Source organism: Aethalodelphis obliquidens, unplaced genomic scaffold, assembly GCF_003676395.1.
Source record: "Aethalodelphis obliquidens isolate GAN/ISIS:26980383/991018 unplaced genomic scaffold, ASM367639v1 scaffold21, whole genome shotgun sequence".
Classification (NCBI taxonomy): Eukaryota; Metazoa; Chordata; class Mammalia; order Artiodactyla; family Delphinidae; genus Aethalodelphis; species Aethalodelphis obliquidens.
In genome coordinates, this window is record NW_020837965.1 from 18,600,900 (window position 1) to 18,619,431 (window position 18,532).

The 18,532-nt window shown below is 48.8% G+C and overlaps 1 protein-coding gene and 1 long non-coding RNA gene across 3 annotated transcripts in view; one reads left to right on the top strand and one right to left on the bottom strand.

Moving 5' to 3' along the window:
- Nucleotides 1–18,532, bottom strand: part of SERPINA3 (serpin family A member 3) — a 133,084-nt gene that overhangs the window by 9,475 nt on the left and 105,077 nt on the right.
- LOC113627623 (uncharacterized) lies at nucleotides 1,477–4,780 on the top strand. 2 transcript variants are annotated; one of them, XR_003435627.1, is made up of 3 exons: nucleotides 1,480–1,921; nucleotides 3,174–3,345; nucleotides 4,011–4,780. It is a non-coding gene; the product is annotated as an uncharacterized LOC113627623 (long non-coding RNA). The 2 variants fall into 2 exon arrangements; XR_003435626.1 differs by having other exon boundaries at nucleotides 1,477–1,921; nucleotides 3,174–4,780.

Below are 18,532 nucleotides of genomic sequence, written 5' to 3' on the forward strand. Positions count from 1 at the left end.
ATCTGTGTGATGTTAGGATTAAAACCTACACATCACACAACCACCAACAGTCTCCAGGCACGTTTCTAAACACCAGAAAAACCTGACCAGTCAGCTCCTGTGTCGCTTCCAAGGCCAGAAATGATTTCCCTCCTCAAATGACCAGCCAAGTCATTCTGGTTGTTTCCTGGGGGTTCACAGCCTGAGAAGAGGTGTGGGTCTGGAAAAGGTCAGATTCCTTGTGCCTCCTCAAATCTTACCATGTCTCTGTGCCTCAACTTGCTCACCTGTAAAATGGGCATAATCCTGTCTACCTCCCCTCTGTTGAGATAATCCGTGCAAAGCCCTTGAGCTGTGTCTGAGACACGGAGGCGCTCTGTGGGAATCATTGCTTAATCCTTACCATTATTATACATCATTTAAATTATTATTTTATGGTGACACTGCTCACGGAGATGGAGCCACAGAAGGCAGAGCATCTCCACAGATACGTCCGCGTCTCGCCACACCCACCCACCTCCCAGTCGCAGCTGTCTCCCACCTGGCACGCTCTGGCGGCCTTGGGTGCGCCGGGCTGGGCAGGAGGCTTGTGCCGCAGATGTGTGGGCGGGGCTGGATGCCGGAACCAGGAGGCAGGTGCTCTCAGCCAGTCCTTGGCGGCTATGACTCAACTCTCAGGTACAGCTGGCGGAGGTGGGGAGCAATGCTCTGAATTCAGTGCCAGGTGCGGGGGTGAGGGAGACTGGGCGCGGCCCTGGGGGGGGGGTCTTGGGAGATGGCTCTGAAGTCTGATTTGGGCATGGTCGCTGACCTTGGGGTGGGATGAGATTTGGGTCCATGTAGGCATTTGGGAGGAGGCCTGCAGGTGGGCCCAGATGTTCTCTGGACCAGTGTATCTGATCCCAGGGACTTGATCTAGGCCAGTGTAGGCACTTAGGGGGCCCATGGGAAGTGCAGGGCCCAGGGGCTTCTGAGGTGGTGGCAACTGGTGGCTGGAGACAGGCAGGGGGTGGAGCTTTGAGTCCACGGTCATTTGAGTCAGGGCTTCAGTAGCCACGGGCGAAGGGGAGTGGAGTCCAGACCATGGGGGGTGGGAGTGGGCAGGGGGACAAGAGGCTGGGTGCAGGACAGGGAGAAGAAGCATTAAATCAAGACCTGGAAGACTGCTCTGATCGCCTAGCGCGTTCCCTGGAGCTCTTCTTTGCCACAAAGACTGTTTTCTCCCACCCTCTCACTCTGGCGGGGCGGGCGGGGGGCAGTTTCTGACCTTGCCGTTCTCTCTGTGCTGTGGTCTCTGCCGCGTCTCCCTGAGTGTGAAGCGCATCCCCCTGGATTAGTTTATTCATAGCGTTCAGCACTTCTGAAATGGTCTTCTTTCATCTGCCTGCCTACTTCTGCATGGCTGGCCTTCGAGTGTTTGGATACCAGCTCCTTGAGAACAGAACCTGGCACTGACCGCAGCTGCACCCCCAGCTCCTGGAACAGACTAGGTGTGTGCTCAGGGCACAGACCCGTGGGGTGTTGGGAAACCTGCGTGAGGCCAAGGACTTGAGTTAGACACTGGACGGGGACTCGTGAGACGGCAGCGTGGCAGGGACATGCTGTGGGTTTTGAGTCAAACAGACCTGGTTTGAAGAACTGTCTCAGCTACTAGCTAGTTACCTCAGCCCTGGCAAACTCCTGCAGCTCCCAAAGCCTCTGTTTCCTCAACTGCATAGTTCAGGAGAAACGTAGGAAATGTCTCAGCTCACAGCATCTGAGTCAGCGGGAGATACTGGGTTTCAAGAAGGCCCAGGTTGCGAGAGCTGTGACGTGAGGCTGCCAGAAGCTTCCACCTGCTCCGACCTTTGCACAGGTTTGTGTGCCAGCTTTATTCTCTCTCTCTCTGCAAACTGGCTTCTGCTGTGATCAGCTGGGCTTCCGTCAGAGCAGCAAAACCAAGGTGAATGATGGGATATAAGGGATTACTCCAGGGATGAGGTTCCTCAGGGTTCTGGGAGCTGGTGAGAAGTCTGTGGAAGGTCCCTGCATCTGGTGGCCAGCCATCTGGTGGTGATAGTGATAGTGGTGCTGGTGGTGTAGTGTTGGTGACGGTGGTAGTAGTGACAGTGGTGGAGGCAGTGTAGACAGTCAACAAATCCTTATCCTAATAAATATTTAATTACAATTTCTGGCTGACAGAAAAAGTGCTGTTATATCCCTTTTTCTTGAAATATGTTTTAATCTTCAAGCCCCTCAGCTTTGATGTGTTTTCGGTCATCTATCCCTAACTGGGAATAAAGGTTCTGAAGGGATCCAGGTAGCCTTTGACAGACAGGTGGGAGAAATAGCAGAGGGTTCCTAGAGTGGGACAGGGGGTGCCCAAGATGGAATTCCCACTCTCAGCCTCCCCTCCACTACCATTCATTCATTCATTTGTCCAAGTCTTCACTGACTGTTTCTCTGGGCCTAGCACTGTGGTAGCCTCCGGGGCTACAATGCTAAAATATTCCCCCAGGTTGCCACAAATGTAGGTTTTCCCTACAAAAATACAATGGTTCCCTCTCCTTTTATCTGGAATCCAGTGGGAGAAAGGTCTAAAAATTCATCTCTAGGTTTGCTATGTCAAAGTCTGCTGATCTAGATAATTAAGTCCCCACACCCAGATATTTAATAAAAGGAAAAAGAATACAGGCATATAACCCCTCAGCTGAACTCCGTGATCGAGTGGCAAAGGAATTGAGGTGACAATCAGGGTGGCCAGAGTCTTGGGAATTTGGGGGGTTTCAGGATTCGCCTGGGAGGGAGTGAGAAGGAGGGAAGGAGGCCAAGGGGTCCAGGCGGGCAGAAGCCCCTCTGGACCTGGAATGCAGCCTGGGGAGAGCCCCCTGCAGTGCGGACAGGAGGCACTGAGCACGATCAGGTGATCTCCAGGTTGGCACGTGCCACCGATGGCTTTCCTCCCCACTCTGTCTCTAATCGAACGGATAAAGTGTGCCAGCAGCTCTCATCTCCCACCTGGATGGTGGCAGCCACAGCTATAGGGGTTTCTTTGGATGATGAACGCTCCGCTCTGCCTCTAGAGGATTGTGGTAGAAAACAGCTTTCTCTGTCACTTCTTGGGCTGCCTGTGATCCTGTTTCCTTTCTGTCCTTCCCAGCAGTTTCTAAAGAGATGCCCTAAGCCAACATTCCCTTGAACTTCTCTCTCAACAGGACTTTGATTCTGGAGCCGTTGCATAACGTCACTTTCTAAGGGGGCCCAACCTCCCACCATCAGTCTGCCTCGCTGAACTGCTCCTGTTTCCGAAGCAGCCCCGCAGGAGTCTGGTTCTCTGCTGCGGTGCTGGGTCTTCGAAGAGAAAGCAAGGGCATCTTCCATCGCCGGGTAAGCGTTTGTCCTCACAGCTGGGCTTTCTGCAGTTCACCACTCCCCCACGCGTTGGCCTCTACCCACCTTTCCAGAAGCATTCCTGCTAGCCCTTCACATCTAGCCCTTCACAGCTAACGCTGCACATCCCTTCTCCCAAACATCCCGGGGCTGCACTGCCTCTTGGAAACTCCCTCCCATCCAGCTCCCTGTAGCTGCAGACAAATAGATCCTTCAAGTCAAATTCCAACACCTCCAGAGAGCCTCCGGGGTTGTTTGCAGTTAGAAGAGGCCACACCCTTCTCTTCCCCACTGTACCTGACCTGCACGTTTCCTAGGGCACGGCTCATGGGCTGTTTGCTGCGTGTCATTTGCTCACTGCCCTGGTTTCAACACTACTTTCACCAAGAGCACCCATGACCCGATGAACCTGTCTGTCCAGTCCGAGGCTGGTGGACATGGAGTCTCACTGCCTTCAGCCACGGGGGTGTGGTCAGCAGACAGAGCTCAGCTCTCGGCTCCTTTAACCGAGCAAGATGGGGATTTAACAATCCAGCCAATTCAGCCCAAGATGGACAACTCTACTGAACAATGTTCCCTCTTGGCCAAAGTTTTGTGGGGCTGGTAATGCAGTTCCACTTTCCCGTCTGCTCCATCCTGCCTCCCCTCACTTCCATTCACAGGTGTTGATCACCGCCAAGCATCTTCTACCCAAACTCCAACTCAGCCAGCAGCGCTGGGCCTTCTCCTGGGCTTCTTCGTTTGCTCTTTCATTCGGCAAATCTTGATCCAGCCCTGGCCACGTGCAGACACCGTTCTGAGCAATTGAAATTTGGCAGCAAACAATGTGGGACTTAAAGACCTGTGGGGAGAGAGACTAGAAACAAGCAAATAAACGAAAAAGATACTGTAAATGCTGTGAGAATGGACAAGTAATGGATCAGAGAGTGACTTGGAGGTAACCACCCTGGATGGAGGGAGCGTATGGAAAAGCTTCTCTGAAGAGGAGATGTTTGATCCAAGTGCTGAAGGTGGACAAGGAGCCAGCCATGGGAAATGCTGTTGTATCGGGTTATTTTTGTCTAACTGCCCTGGACATCTCACCAAATGCTCCCAGGTCCCAAGTGGCCTCCCCTGTCCCCAGTCCTTACTACACTCCTCTGCCTGTGTTCATGACCTCGGGGGACGCCACGCCTGTCCACCAGGCACTCAGCCCAGATCCTTGCAGTCCCCCTGCCCCCTCCCTGTCCCTCATCACCAGGTCCTGCTGCCACCAATCTTCTGGGGCGACCACACCCCCAAGCCAACCGCAGGCTGCCAGCACCTGTCATCAGCTCTTGCAATACTCACCTGACAGGTTGCCCTTCTCCATCTTTCACTATCCTTCTTGCTCTTCTTTTTTTTTGATACAATGTTCTTTTTTTGTAAATTAAAAAAAATTTTTTTTTTTGGCTGCATTGGGTCTTTGTTGCTGCACGCGGCCTTTCTCTAGTTGTGGCGAACAGGGGCTACTCTTCAATGTGCTGTGCGGGCTTCTCACTACAGTGGCTTCTCTTTGCTGTGGAGCATGGGTTCTAGGTACATGGGCTTCAGTAGTTGTGGCACACGGGCTCAGTAGTTGTGGCTCGCGGGCTCTAGAGCGCAGGCTTAGTAGTTGTGGTGAACAGGCTTAGTTGCTCCGCGTCATGTGGGATCTTCCCAGACCAGGGATCGAACCCGTGTCCCCTGCATTGGCAGGCGGATTCTTAATCACTGCACCACCAGGGAAGTCCTGAGATCAGTTATTTATTGCCATAATAATGCTGCATAACAAACAACCATAAAACTTCAGTGGTATATGATCGGCACTGGTGGTGTGTATGAATGGAGTCAGCTAGGGGACTGGGTGCTGTTGATTTTTTTCTGGGCTTTGCTGGCATGTCTGGAAGTTGGCTGACTGCCACCTAATCTAAGCTGGCTTCCCCCAGGTTGCTGCACCAGCTGCTGACGCAGCTCTGTTCCACATATCTCTCATTCTCCCTTAGACCAGCCTGGGTATCTTCTTCTCCTGGTGATGACAGAGGCAAAAGAACTCAAGTGGAAATATGCAAGGCCAGGGCTGAGAACTAGTAACCTTAGTCTGCTGGCCAAAGTAAGTCTTGTGGTCGAACCCGGGATCCGAGCGGAGGGCACTACACATCGATGCGCAAAGCGAATGTGTGCAGGAAGGGGTGAAGAGTCGGGGTGATGTTTGTAACCTACACCAGGGATGCCTAAGATCATGAGCACATAGAAAAATGAAGACATTAATGGTCCCTATTCTTGGTGTGAGAGCGCTCAGCAAATGTAAGCTAATGTTATAATCCTTATCATGCCTGTGAAGTATACGTTACAGACCCCAATACCCGGTAAAGGGGGTCAAAGCTAGTGTTCTCACTGCTCCAGATAAACTTGCAGGAACTCACAGACCTTCGCTCTGTCAGCCTCACAGTTCCGAGCCCTCCCCTCCACTGCCAACTGTGAACCCGCTTCAGATGCCTCTCATTTCTCCTCTGCTCTGGTTGGGGAAGATGCGCTATTCATCTCTGTGAGCGGGAGCTCCTGCCTGGTGCCCGTCGACGCACAACCCCTCCCAGATTGCTCAGGACCTCCAGTCACAACCTGTTCTCCAGTCGCATTTGTTCTCCTTTTCAGTATGGTCCTGACCTGCTCTTCTGACCTCATCTCTTCTTTTTCTGCCATTTTTACCCTGCGGTTCAGTCAGATGGGATCACTACCCCTCCCCTGCCACATTTGCCAGGCCCCGTGCTCGATGTCAGTCACGGGCTGGCTGCTGGTCTCTCCAAATCATCTTCACTCTGGAACCCAGATTCCCTCCCAGCCTCGGTGGAGGTGGGAAAAGAACAGGGTGAGCTGTGCTTGCTCGTGAAACCTGGTCCCAGAAGGGACATGCATCACTTCTGCACTTACTTGAATGCCCAGAGTCAACACATCAACTTTTCTTAGGGAGGGGGCAGCAGTCTACTCCAGGTTCACAATCCCTGAAACTCTTTGCTGCAAAAAAACATTAAATAGATTGGAAAATTTTGTTGCCAAGTGTTTTCAGGTTTACAGATATGAGGGTATTTGCAGGTGACACCTTTACGTGGCTTTCAGTAGCAACATTGCATAACAATAGAAATGTTTCCATACATCTGTTTTCAAGAGATTTTCAAAGCATGAGGCTGGTTTTTATTCGTTTGTCTTTTGAAAACTGTTACTTTCTCACTCATGATTAAAACCTTTTTTATAGCAAAGAGACAGATTGTGTTTTGGAAATAAATCCACTTCGAAATGAGACCCATTTTCAACTGCAGAGGAAAAAGTCAGCACATTTGAAACACCTATCCTGTGTAAAAGAAAAAAAGTGTGCAGCTCATCTTTAAGAATCATACTTTCAAGTACCTTACATAAGATAAGCAGAACATTTCTGTGTGGTATCAAAGCTTTCAATATAAATAATTCCTTATCTTATGATTCCTAAAGATTCAATTGGAGATGTTTATTTTATAAAACTCATTATATTGACAATATCTTTCAAATAAAGACTTTGAAAATGACTGTCTTACTACATAAAGTGTGTTTTGATAATATAACACACATTGATAATATAGCTTGCTTTCAACTATATAAGGAGTTTCACATGTGGTGCTACCTGTATAAACATAGCCCTGAATTCTTTGTATCTTCTAGTCTAAACAAATGCTGCATCTGTGCCTACACTCTTTTTTTTTGGCGGTACGCGGGCCTCTCACTGCTGTGGCCTCTCCCGTTGCGGAGCACGGGCTCCGGACGCGCAGGCTCAGCGACCATGGCTCACGGGCCCAGCCGCTCCGAGGCATGTGGGATCTTCCCGGACCGTGGCACGAACCCGTGTCCCCTGCATCAGCAGGCGGACTCTCAACCACTGCGCCACCAGGGAAGCCCCTGTGCCTACACTCTTTCCCCATAAAAATATTGTTTTGACTTAAGACATAACATAGTGTTGAAAAAAATATATTCTCCAGTAACCTTTCCTTTGGTGTTTCACCAAAAAAATAACAATTTTTTAGGTATATTTCACTGCTGAAACAGAATCTAGCAAACTTCTAGACTGAAAAGACTCTAGCAAACATCCTAATTTGAGACATATTAGTCTCAGTACTGTCATCTAACTATAGAGCAAACCACCCATAGGAGGAATTTGTTTGATTCAAATCCCTGCTTCGGATCTTCAGCAACGTTTTCTCTGGTTCATTAAACAGTATTTGCTAACAAATGAATTCATTTTAGTTTGTTGCCATATTATTTTCCATGCACTGGTTCAGTCATTTTTCTAAGACCAACAGTATGTGACCTTTTGTTTTCATTATTGAGAAAGAGATCGAAAAGGGGCTTCTCCTGAGAAACTGGTCACATTGTCTTTCTTGATCTGTATCCTGGCTATTTGGATGGGTTCCGTCTGTGAATAATGAACGGGCTGTACACTTATAATACGTGCTTGTTTCTAAATGTGTATTACACTTCAATAAAACATATTTAAAGAGATTTCTAAAATGTGTTATTAAAATGAATAGCACTTTGTAATGTGACAGATTGAATACATGAGTTTAGACAATGCCGAAAAAATCTTGAGCTTGGTCTTAGTTTTTACGTAGCTGGCTAATTGTGATGATTCCACACGATCAGAGCTAATATTTCAGGGAATAACATCTACTGAGGAGTCAACCTTCTGGAACTGTGTTCAGCTGCAAGTAACACAAGACTTGACCAAATAACAGCTTAAACAAATTAGAAGGTTTTTTCATACAACAGAAAGATGACAGTTCTTGGCATTGTTTCAGCAGCTCACAGACGTCAGGACTAGTCTTTACCACTGTTTTGTCCTTTCTCTCAAGATCACAACAGAGCTGCCACACCTCTAGTCATCACATCTGCATTACAGAAAGGAGGAAGGAGGAAGCCACAAGGAAGAAGGGTATTACCTACGTTAGGAAAAGAAAATTCTCCCCAAATCATTAGAAGATGTCCCTTTAGTTCTCTTTAGCCAGATTTCTGCTCAGTTATCATCTTTAGTAGGAAGGGAAACTAGGAATGGAGCTTTTTTGTAGAGCACATGGCTGCTCTGTATAAAACTGGGGTTCTGCTAGCAAGAAGGAGAGGCTGGCTGTTGGGGAAGCATTGAGCAGGGTCACAAGGCGAGGCCTGGAGCGGTTACGCTCATGGATGTAAACCCGTATTTCAAATGATCTTTGAGGCCTTTGGAACACTTTGGCTGGTGCCTTATGAGATGTGGTTTGACCTTCAGCGCGCCTTGTGCTGGGGCTGATGGGAAGCCAGTATTCGGAGCAGGAGTGGGCCAGAGCAGCCTTTGGGCAGGTAGGGAAAAGGCATTCTGTCTAGACGGATACAGCCCCGCACTTGGGAGGAAGGACTGGGTAAGCAAAACGGCTGAATTTCTGATTATCTGGTTCTGCACTCATAGCAGACATGACTAGTCGATCCTAGCACTCTTACCTGCTGAGCCCAGCACCTCTCAACCCCGTGCTCCGGGCAGATGTTAACATCTGATCAGGAGGCAGCGCCAAAATGCACCTATAGCTATTGCCCATCTTCAGACGTGGAGCGGCCAATTCAATCCAGTTCAGTCAACTTTTCCTGAGCACTTCTGCTGGATGCAGGGAGAGAGACAAAGAAATCAGACCCCCTGCCCTCAAGCACAGGTACTTATAAACCCTCATCACAGTTTTCATCTCATCTTATCACTACATCCTATAACCATACTGGGAAGCCACCATACAATTAAGTTCTCCCTCTGTGTCCTCTGTTTACCCATCTATAAACAGGGGTTTCTCAACCTCGGCGCAGTTGACATTCTGGGCTGGATCATTCCTGGTGCGGGAGGCTGTCCAGTGCATCATAGGGTGTTCAGCCTCGTCTTTGGTCTCTACCCATTAGATGGCAGTAGCAATCCCTCCCCCAACGATGACAATCCAAAATGTCTCCAGATATCACCAGAGGTTTCCTGGGGGGCAAAATCCCCCCCACCCCAAGTTGAGGACGGGGGCACTAGAGCCCCTTTCAGCGCCAGACTCTCAGACTAACTCAGGACACAGAGAAGAAATCGGCATCCACAGAGGCCTGGGAAGGATTTCTGCGCCATCTGCTGGCGACTCGAAGCCTTGTCCTTGCCGAGCCTGGTGAACTGCCCTGCAATCAGCCAGATGGAAACACCCCTGGGAGATGGGTGCTCCTGAGGCTTAGCCTGGGGAAGGGGCTGGAAAAGAAAATGGAGAATGTAAGACTCGTGTTTGTGCTTTGTATAAGATTCACACATTAGAGCACACACCAAGGCCGACGGGGTCCTTGGTGAAGAGTTGCGGGCTTCTCTACCCCTGTGTTTCTCAATGGGGTGACTTTGCCTCTCAGGGGACACTTGGCAATGTCTGGAGAGGTTTGGGGTCATCACAGCTGGGTGGTGGCGGGGGCTGCTGGCACCTAGTGGGTACAGACCAGGGATGTTGCTAAACATCCTTCATTGCACAGGACAGCACCTACCCCCAAATGCCAAGAGTGTCAGGTTGAGAAACTCCGCTGTAAACCAAGCACTGAGCTTCCCAGAGTGTTCCTTGCCTCCTGGGGCAGACCCTGGGCCTGGGTGCACACTTATACACTCCGACACACACGCGAGGAGCCTGGAGAAGCGCCCCAGACTTCATGGGACATGCGTTTGGAATAACGCAGGATCAGCGCACATTTACATGATGATTCCTGCAGACCCAGCCCTGGGATGAGTGGACAAGCGAGTTGATTGCTGCGACCGGCGTTTCTGAGGAATGCAGAATATGGAGTTAGAAAGACCAGACTTGAACATTGGCTCTGCTACTTTCTCCCTGAGTGAGCTGGGGAAAGTAGTTGACCTCTCAGGACCTCAGTTTCCTCATCTGTAAAATGGGTGCAATACCAGCAGTACTAAGCTTACACAGTAGTTGAGCTTATTTGGAGGAAGTAAGGGGGGAGAGGGAGGGGCTGGGCAGCCACACTGTCAGTTCACACTCAGGGCTGGAACCACCCTTGGGCACAATCAACTCAGCTGCCAGCCTCTCAGGAGGGGGCGAATGTCACTGTCCTGAAGGTGACTCAACTCCTCCCTACCTTTGCTGCCTCTGTTCCTGTATCTGACTCTGCCTCTGCCTCCCCAGTTCCTCTGCAGCTTTGGGACTCCTGAACCTCACCACCCCATGCTAATGCACTCTGTGCCGTGCCTCCCTGAGAAAGGGGCCCTCACTGGTCAACCAGTCACTGGCTGCGCTTAGGTCCAGATCAGGGGCACTCCCATGGCCCCCAAGGCTTCTAGCTCCCGTGGGAGGGGGAACGAGCTGTGGGTGAGACCCCCAGCTGAAGCCATGGCAGGGAACTCAATGGCACACAGTAGGGTCACTCTCAGGGGGCTGAGGGTGTGGCAGGTGCGGGTTGGGGAGGGAGACGGCGCACTCAGGACTACACGGCCACATATATGCCGTCAAGGGCAGGAGGACACAGTCAGTGAAAGGAGAACCCAGTGAAGGGTAGAGCGGTGGCTTCTGGAAAAGAAGGAGGTGCACTGGGACGTGGCCTGTCTACTGAAGTGAGTAGGCTGACCGGGTGTCTGAAACCGCCTCCGTGCATTTGGCCAGACCTTGGAGATTCACAAAGCTCTTTTCGGCTTCCTCTTCCAGCTGATCCTCAGAAACCCCTCTGTGGTTGGAAGGACGTCCTTATTTTCCAGATGTGGAAATTGAGGCCCAGCTGGGGAAGTCGCTACCCCCTGGACGTGCAAACAGCAAGGGCCGAGGCCAGGCCCGACGGCAGGTGTAACAGCAAGCTTTGTACAGCACGGCTGCCTGGAGCCAGGGCCACTTGGGAGAGCGGATGGAGGCTTCCCCTCCATAGTGTGGAATGTCTCCTTTATGGCCCGGAGCCCCGGCGCATCAGCACTTGGGAGGCGTGGGCTGCTACCTTGCGGAGACAGCCATGCTGAAGCATCATCCCCTCGGCCGCCTCTGCATCAAGAGCGCCGGCAGCTTTGTGGGATGGGGGGACGGGGGCGTGCAGCACTCCTTACTCCTTGGCACAACGGCAGGAGTAACAAAGCGAGAGAGAGGCATGGACATATATACACTACCAAACGTAAGGTAGACAGCTAGTGGGAAGCAGCTGCATAGCACAAGGAGATCAGCTCGGTGCTTTGTGACCGCCTGGAGGGGTGGGGTAGGGAGGGTGGGAGGGAGGGAGACGCAAGAGGGAAGAGATATGGGAACATATGTATAACTGATTCACTTTGTTATAAAGCAGAAACTAACACACCATTGTAAAGCAATTATACCCCAATAAAGGTGTAAAAAAAAAAAAAATCCCCCCAGCGAGATACTGGAGCCCGTTAAAGCCCTGCTCCCGCTTCCAGCAGAGGACGTGGGGACTCCAGTCTCAGCAGGTCTGGGGTATTTGCTCAGAGACCCCAGTTTAAGGCCTGCCAAGAGAGAAATCGCATTTGCTTCTGGAAAGTTCTTCCTGGAGAACAGTGGCCTCCTCATGGCCTTCTTTCCCCGTGGGGGGCTTGCCCACTGTCTCTGCCAAGACTCCTGTCACGTGAGGCTGTGTTTTGGAGCCTGGGGAGGGGGAGGGGAGACGGGGAGGGGACCGCTGCTTCTGTCAGCTGTCACTGCTTCGCTGGCCGTAGATTGCAGGCCTGTGTGTGTGGACAGCAGTGACCCGCCAGGTGCGTTTGCACAGCTCTGAGTGACTGCAGTGCCACCGCCGCCCCTCATCAGGCCTGCATTAAAGCCTCAGTCCTAAGTCTGGCCGCGTCCCCCTGAGGCCCCTTTCCCTGCCGGTTTCCTGTAGGAGGAAAACCCAGTGATGGTAGCACCTAGGGGTTCTGTTCCTACAAAGTCATAAGTTCTTCATCCTCTCTCCTCTGCCTGTGGGAGTGTGGGGACGAGCTCACACGTGTCGTATTGAAATCTCATTAGAGAATAGAATGTAAATCATCTGTGTCTATAGAAAGAACTCTATACAGAACTCTCATTATAGAATAGAATATACAACATGTCGTATAGAACTCTCACTATAGAATAGAATGCAAATCATCCATGTCTATAGAAAGAACGCTATATAGAACTCTCATTATAAGACAGAAGTTAGAACATGTGGTAGAGAACTCTCATTATAGAATAGAATGTAAATCTTCCGAGTCTATAGAGAGAACGCTATATAGAATTCTCATTATAGAATAGAATATAGAAAATGATGTATAAAACTCTCATTATAGAACAGAATGTAAATCATCCGTGTCTATAGAGAGAACTCTATATAGAATAGAATATAGAACATGCCGTATAGAACTCACTATAGAATAGAATGTAAATCTTCTGTGTCTATAGAGAGAACTTTATGTAGAACTCTCATTATAGAATAGATCATAGAATATGTCGTACAGAACTCACTACAGAATAGAATGCAAATTATCTGTGTCTATAGAGAGAACTCTATGTAGAAATCTCATTATAGAATAGAATATAGAACATGCCGTATAGAACTCTCAATATAGAATAGAATGTAAATCATCCGTGTCTATACAGAGAACTCTATATAGAACTCTTATTAGAGAATAGAATATAGAAAATGTCGTATACAACTCTCATTACAGAATAGAATATAGAACATGTCATATAGAACTCTCACTGTAGAATACAATGTGAATCTTCCGTGTCTATAGAGAGAATTCTATATAGAACTCTTATTACAGGATAGAATTTAAAACATGTGGTATAGAACTCTCATTATAGAATAGAAAGTAAATCATCCGTGTCTATAGAGAGAACCCTATATACAACTCTCATTATAGAACAGAATTTAGAACATGTCCTATAGAACTCTCATTGCAGAATAGAATGTAAATTACCCGTGTCTTTAGAGAGAACTCTATATAGAACTCTCATTATAGGATAGAATATAGAACATGTCGTATAGAACTCTCATTCTAGAATAGAATATAGAACATGCCATATAGAACTCTCATTATGGAATAGAATATAGAACATGCCGTATAGAACTCTCACTATAGAATAGAATATAAATCATCCATGTCTATAGAGAGAACTCTATATAGAACTTTCATTATAGAATAGAATATAGAGCATCGCGTATAGAACTTTCATTTTAGAATAGAATATAGAACATGCCGTATAGAACTCTCATTATAGAATAGAATATAGAACATGCCGTATAGAACTCTCATTATAGAATAGAATATAGAACATGCCGTATAGAACTCTCATTATGGAATAGAATATAGAACATGTCGTATAGAACTCTCACTATAGAATAGAATATAGAACATGCCGTATAGAACCCTCATTATGGAATAGAATATAGAACATGCCGTATAGAACTCTCATTATGGAATAGAATATAGAACATGCCGTATAGAACTCTCACTATAGAATAGAATATAGAACATGCCATATAGAACTCTCATTATGGAATAGAATATAGAACATGTCGTATAGAACTCTCACTATAGAATAGAATATAGAACATGCCGTATAGAACTCTCATTATGGAATAGAATATAGAACATGCCGTATAGAACTCTCACTATAGAATAGAATGTAAACCATCCGTGTCTATAGAGAGAAATGGAGATTCTAGAGATAGAGGGTATGCAGACCTCTGTGTAACCAAGTACAGACAACGTTTGTGGCACATACAGAGGAAGGGGTGAGATTGAAAGCCTGAACTGTTTAGGTCTAAGTATGTATCAAAATAAAGGTCCCCCCAGAGCCACAGTGCCAGGCTTCTCTTTGTCTTGTCTGCCACTTTGGGAGCAGCTGCAAGGTTTTCGAGAAACCTGGGGGTCGTCCTCTCGTCTCGGGGCGCTCGCTCAGCTGCTTGATGGCCCAGTGGGGCCGACCCCCTTCCCACTGCTCCGGCAACTCCCAGACCCTGCTGGCATCGCCTTGCCTTGGAGACGAGATTGAACGCACAGATGCCCAGGTCCACCCGGCCTGCTGCGTTGGCAGCTTCAGGGCGGGGTCTGGAATCCGCGGGTGGTCCTGTAGCATCAGGATGAGTGTGTCTGGGTGACTCTGACACGGTGGGGCTGGGCTGGCATGTACTGGAAGGAGCCCTGGCAGCTTATTTGAGGGTAGGCCTGCCGAGAGTGAAAGAATTGGGTCCCACAGTAAAGCAGGTCAGTTAAGAATCACCAGACTCAAGCGCAGCGAGCTGTCCTGGCTTCCTCCACCCTCTCAGTTTTCAACTTCAGGGAATATCGACCCAGAGAGGGTTGCCGTTGCCCACCACTTTCCCCACCTCAATGCTGAGCCCGGGCCCTTGTCACCTGTTTCCTGAGGCCAGGACCTCCAGCCACCCCACCTGTTTCCCAGGCACCTGGCCGCCTGCTACTGGGCTGCCTTCTCGGGCTGCACTTACAGCCGGGGCCTCTGGGTCTCCACACACCAGGCTGTGAGGCCCCACGTGCTCCCCAGGGGGCCCTGAAGTTGCACAAGCTGCCGTGGATGAAGAGTAACAGGCAGACACCCGCACTGGACCCCAGCTGGCAAAGCACAGCCCCAAAGCCCCTGATCTCCTCCGACCCACTGAAAACCAGGGACTTTTATCCCTGAGTACTGGAGGGGAAACAAGGCTCAGAGAAGCAAAAGGTTTCCCCAGGGCCATTGCAAAAACGTGACAGAAAGGGGGATCCTGGTATGCGTCACTGGTGTGGGAAGTGGGGGGGGCTTCTCCATGGAGGGCAATTGGTCAAGAGTATCTGGAGTGGGGTGAATTGTATGTCCTTGTCCTAAGCCCTGGCCCCTGTGAAGGCAACTTTATTTGGAAAAAGAATCTTTGTAGATATAATTAAGGATCTCAAGATGAAATCATCCTGGATTATCTAGGTGGCCCCAAATCCTGTGACAGGTGTCCTTATAAGAGAAAGGCAGGGTGACATGTGAGACACAAAGAGACATATGGGAGGAGCCACATGGATGCAGCCACAATCAAAGAACGCATGGCGCCTCCAGAGGCTGGAAGAGCCAAGGACGGATCCTTCCCTAGAGCCTTTAGAGGGAACTTGGCCCTGCCCACACGTTTTTGGCTTTTTTTTTAAGGTTTTTATAACACTTTTATTTATTTATTTGTTCATTTACTTATTTGTCTGAGTTTGACTATTTTATTTTAATTTTTATTGGAATATAGTTGACTTAGAATGTTGTGTTAGTTTCAGGTGTACAGCAAAGTGAATCAGTTCCACATATACATATATCCACTCTTCTTTAGATTCGGATGTGGGGTTATGTTTAACATTAGTTGCTGGTACCTGCAGGGACCACGTGAAGGTTACCACCATGCTCCTCCCCAGCTGGCTGAAGGCCAATGTGTAAAGAAGGGAAAAACTAAATGGATTACCTTCCTTACCTCGGGGCTGCCTTTTCTGTCTGAGTATCTGACTTCCTGCTTGAACTCACTTCTCCTTTCTTGCCCTTATATGTAGTGCTGTTTTTTTGACAAAGGAAAGCTGGCTCTAAAATATCTGGATGTCTATGTTCCTATTCCACATTTTTATTTATTTATTATTATTTTTTATTGAAGTATAATTGCCTTACAGTGTTGTGTTAGTTTCTGCTAATTGTATTTTTTGACAGTTTCAATGTGTATTTCACAAAATATTGGCTACATTCCCCGTGTTGTACAATATATCCTTGTAGCTTATTTTATACATGATAGTTTGTGCTTCTTAATCCCCTAACCTTATTTTTCCCTTCCCTATGGGTAACCGCTAGTTTGTTCTCTATATCTGTGAGTCTGCTGCTTTTTCTTGGCCCTGTCCACACCTGAATCTGGATTTTCTTGCCTTCAAAGCTGCGAGAGAATAATATTTCTGTTGGTTAAGCCACTTAGCTTACGGTGCTTTGTTAAGCAGCCCTTGGAGAACAATGTAGGATCACAGCCCAGATCCTGCTTCAAGGACTCGGTCCTAAGGAAGAGATGGGGAACGGACGTGCATTTAGGTCTAAGGATGTGCATCCCCCATAATGTCCTTAGGCTCAAAAGGAATTCAGAAGTAACTGAAATGTCCAGCGGCAGGGGATTGCCTAAATAAATGATGGCAGATCCTGAAGAGGCGATATTTTGGGTGTTTGGAAGAAGGTTGTAATGCGGGGGATGACAGTCTAATGCTGGGTGGGAAGTGCAGGCCACGAAGCTCTGTGTGTTAGATTGAAGTATATGAATGGCTGGTGCTCGGCCATTTTTGACCTCAGCATCCACAGTGGTATGAAGGAGCATCTGGAAGGAACATCTCTGACTTGGTGCTGGGGGCTGAGTGGGGGGATCAGGGAAGGGAGGGGCTCCTGGTCAGCAGGAACAGGAGACAGTCACCCAGGTGGGACAACAGCGTGAGCTAAGGAAGCGAGCAAACCAACAGTGCATCTGCGACTGCGCATCTCAGGCCGATCTTTATCTGGACGCACTGGGCTGGACCTGGAGCAATCTGAAGGCTCCCCTTTTATCATCCTCCCCCAGCCTGGACCTGAGACAGGCCTGAGCCTCTTCCTTCTCTCCCAGTGGACCCAAGGGAGGCAGCTCCTGAGCTCCCTGCTCTGGCCATCCTGACAGCCCTTCTCCTCTGCATCCTAGGAAGAGGAAGGGAAGGGTGTGTAGCCAGAGGGAGCTGGAGATGTTCCCAAGGGAGAAGTTAGGGACTGCTTTATGAAGAACCAGCTTCCTTGCCCACATGAGCAGTGAAAACCACGTAAGAGAACGTGACCCTCGTGACTTTGGTCTCTAGGAAGCTTAGCGGCAAATAGCCTTGTGAAAACTTCTAGCTCATAAATAAGCACTTTCTTTGACTTTCTAGCTGTGGCATTCTGTTTCTGTTAATTCACTGTGACTTTGATAATATCTCAAAATCCGCTAGGGTAAGCCCTCCAGGTTTGTTCTTTTTTATCACTGCTTTGATCAGCATTCCAACTTCATTTATATTTTTCCTGACGGTGTGTCTGATTTGTTTAATTTTTAACTTTTAACTTTAAATCTGGGGAGGTCCCCTAAGCCAGCCTCAAACCCTTTAACGAGTCAAGTGTGACATAAACATTATATTTTCCTCTGAAGAATGCAGAGCTGGAAAAGGCCTTCAAAATCTGCTAGCACCAAGGTTATTGCAAACTGGCAGCAAACAGGTTGAACCGGTAGAAGCCATACTGTTTGAAATGGATGGATTAAAAAAAACTCATTTAAATTAGGGGCCCACGTTTTAAAATTGGGATAGTTCACATTAAAAAAGAAATCCAGATTTCCAGCTCCCCTGGGACAATCAGAAGGTCCCTTGGCGCCATCATTAGATCAGGCACCAGGTCTATCTAGACCTTCAACGAATTTACTGAGCATCTACTACGTGGCAGACGTGGCCCTGGCCACTGATGCTTTCCTGCGGTGCTCCTGTGACTTGCCTCATTATCCTGTTAACAGCCTGGTCCCTGAGAAGGTCCAGTGTGCAGCCCTTACTGGTCCAGCCACTTCCATTTACAAATGGGGAAACTGAGGCCAGAGAGGGAAAGGGACCTGCTGAAGGCCACCCAGAGACCATTGACCATCAAGGAACTGGAACCCGAGCCTCCTGACTCCCGTTCCCAGCTACCCGGCCACCCTCGGGAGCCTGTTACTTTCACACTTCCCTGTTCAAGTTCATGTTATCAGCACATTCTCAGCAGCACCGGGGCTCGCAGGCATCTGACTAATCAGAGCCCAGGAAGCCTGCCAACTGAGTGACTCTGCAGCCTCTTTCTAGGGTTGTATTTTTTTATTTTAACTTACTGTGATCCAACCATCACCAGGCACATGCAACCCAGCCATCCCTGCACTGAAAGCAGTCATTGCAACTGATGCAGAGTTAATTGTCAGCTAACTGTCTCTGATGCATTTGACTTCGGCCTGTACCTCTGTGGGACGTTGGTAGGTTGGTCTCCCTCGCCGGTCTCTCCTCCCCCTGCTCCGGTTCCCTCTGGCAGGGTTTCTATGGTGATTGAGGAATGAGGAAGAGCGACTCAACTTTCTTTTTGAGAAGGCGTCTGTGGCAACGGGAGCTGTGGATTCAGAGGTCCCCTGGGGTTGCCCAGATGCCTGGACACCTGCCTCATCGGTGACATCCTGTGATTTGGGCATC